The sequence below is a fragment of the Lissotriton vulgaris genome, chromosome 5 (genome assembly GCF_964263255.1).
Source record: "Lissotriton vulgaris chromosome 5, aLisVul1.2, whole genome shotgun sequence".
Classification (NCBI taxonomy): Eukaryota; Metazoa; Chordata; class Amphibia; order Caudata; family Salamandridae; genus Lissotriton; species Lissotriton vulgaris.
The window spans coordinates 1,574,616,333-1,574,619,181 of NC_141693.1; the positions used below are offsets into that span (position 1 = coordinate 1,574,616,333).

Sequence of the window (2,849 nt, forward strand, 5' to 3'; positions counted from 1 at the left end):
GCATGACTCAATTCTGCCTTGGATCATTGTACACCTGCCAAACTGTGTACATCTAGGACGCATCATTCAGCTGCTTGGTTTAGTGAAAATATTGCTTACAGAAAAGAAGCAATGTGAAACACTAGAGGGAGCTTAGCACAAATTCTATGATGATGCAGCAAAAATACACTACATGAGAGTGATTAAATGCTACCAGAAGATGATCAAACGAGCCCATGCTGACTTTTTTGCAGACAAAATTTAAAACAGAAGTAACCGTTCAATGGAAATCTCTATTGTGAATAACCTGATTAAGACTACATCCACCTCAAATAGCCATGCAACAAACTTGCAGCTAATTTTGTAAATAAGGTCAATGATATTTATATTTACTTTTACAAGGGTGAGAAAACAGTTAAGCCTGTCCCTCCTGACACAGTGACCAGCCACACGCAATGGGCATCCTCAGACCAACTGACTCTTCTTGACGTAGATTCTATCTCTACCTAAATTTGGATCTCCTGATGAAACATTAAATCCTGATTATATTTTGAAATTCCAGGAGAGCATCACACCTATTTTCCTAGAATTGGTCAATGTCTCACTGAGCACTGCGGACGTACCAATGTTATGGATACACGCCAAGGTTATTCCTCTTTTAAAGAAGCCTTCGCTGGATGCTACTCAGCCAGAAAACTTTTGTCCCATCTCCCTTCTGCAATTTGTATCCAAGGTTGTGGAGAAACAAGTAAATAAACTCCTAGCCAATTTTTTAGAACAAAATCACCCCAAATGGATTTAAACCATCACACTGCTCTGAAACTGCTCTTTTACCAGTTACCGAAGTCCTTCACAGCACTGCAGATGTTGGCAAATCCCAGGCTCTGATTCCCCGCGTAAGTGCGACCTTCGACACTATCTCACATGTAATTCACCTAACTCGCCTTACTGAACCAGGAGTACAGGGCAAGGCTCTGACCTGGTTTACCTTCTTTTTATGTCTCACTTAAGCAGCGCTTGTGCATTCTCTTCAAAACATGCTGTATTCAGGGATGGATTTGTGCTCATTCCGAAAACCATTGGATTAATCCCCGATTAAAGCGATGGTCTTTCGTGGATGCAAATTATGGTACCTCATGATTAATGGTATATTTACAGGAAATTGTGTCATTAGTTTAGTCTTCCATAAACGTCCATTAGGTATAAGGCTACATTTTACTATTAACTGTGACTTCTTTTAAAGATGTTAAAAGGAGGTATTATCGAGCCAGCCAGGAGTCGAACCTGGAATCTTCTGCTCCGTAGGCAGACGCGTTATCCATTGCGCCACTGGCCCGCCACTGTTACCTAAGACGTCTGGGGTGGAGTCCTAGAACCACACATGTGCGCTTGGTATATGCACGGCACTCTGCAAGCTAGAAAGGTTGAAGAAGCTGGAGAAATTATAGCCCTTTCACTTAATGAGTGAAGATAGTAGCAAGAGTCTGAGGTGTATAAAGGGCTCACTTAAGGAACTCACAGAATGTACGGGCCATGAACGTCACAGCAACTTTAACATCCTTCTGCTCTGAGTAGTGATGTCACTTTGTACATTTTGTCCCTTGCTCTGATTGGATCAAAGTCTTTTCGATTTAGTCAGGCAGCCATTCAGGACTCGCGACTTAACTAGTTCTTTTCCGCTGCAGTGCAAGTTCAGAGGGCGGTGTGGCGGGAAATACAACTGTTTGCGCACAACATTACACATCGCAACTGGAAAGAACGACAAATACATTTATTTATTTGTGCTGCCAAGATCCCCTCCCAGTAACCCAACAGAGGGGGAATGTCCATAACATGTGTATTAGGTCGGCCTCCTCCGAGTGACACCGGGGACATGTCGCGGAAGCCTTAGGGATCGGAAAGTGAAATTTAGTTAAGCTAACACTGCGGTGCCTGTTTTCCCATGTGAGATCAATTAGTATAGTAGCCAGCAGTTTGAACACCCATGCTGGCATTATGATTGGCAAATTCATGAAGTGATACAATAAGCGTGGTAACATCACCATTTTTGCTAGGGTCAGGTGGCCCACCACTGACAGAAGTAACGTGACCCAAAAGGCCCCCAGGGGTTTAAGTGTATTGATCGTTCATATTCAGTTACCCTCCAAAAGGTCTTGTGTCTCGTGATATACCTGAATCACGAGGTAAAGAAAGGTGCGTGGTGCCATTTGTATTTGTCTGTCCCTGAACCAGAGTATGGGTTCTACATCTGTGTCAGCAAAGAATGCGCACACAATTTATCTGCAGTAATTTGAAGTCCGGACAAATTCTCAAATGACGATAGCAACTGGGCCGTCGCCACCTGTCCCTCCCTGGGATCCTTTAAATATAGAATCACATCATCTACATATATTGACCAGTAGCAGCCTGCACGGCTCGCGGGTGGGGGTGGGGGGGGGGGGGGACAGGGAAGAGGAAGGGGGTGCTTTAAAAAAAAAAAACTATCTTGATGCTGCCACTGAGTCCCTTATCTTCTCTCCTGCTCGCCTGTGTCTGACTCCAGGTCGGATCAGGAAGCAGACAGCCAGGCTCCCACCCCACAGCCAATCACAATGCTCCAATGGAGCGTTGTGATTGGTCAGAGCGCAGTGACACAGCGCTCAGCCAGGGGCTGGAGGGGCAGGCATGATTTCCATGCAGACTGTAATGCAGCCTGCATGGACAGCAGGGGAGTGTGTATGACTGTTTTGGGCAGCCTGAGAGACCCAACCAAACAGTCATTGCGCACAGGAGTGTTATTCCACTCCTCCCCTGCAGCTCCGCCCGCCCCTTCATGCACTGCTGCAGCAGGAGGAAAAATAAATGATAATAACATTCCATGTACAGCAGTT

General features: G+C 45.2%; 1 non-coding gene across 1 annotated transcript; it reads right to left on the reverse strand.

Moving 5' to 3' along the window:
• Positions 1-1,242: 1,242 nt before the first annotated feature.
• On the reverse strand, positions 1,243-1,315 carry TRNAR-ACG (transfer RNA arginine (anticodon ACG)). The gene has a single exon. It is a non-coding gene; the product is annotated as a tRNA-Arg (tRNA).
• Positions 1,316-2,849: the final 1,534 nt, after the last annotated feature.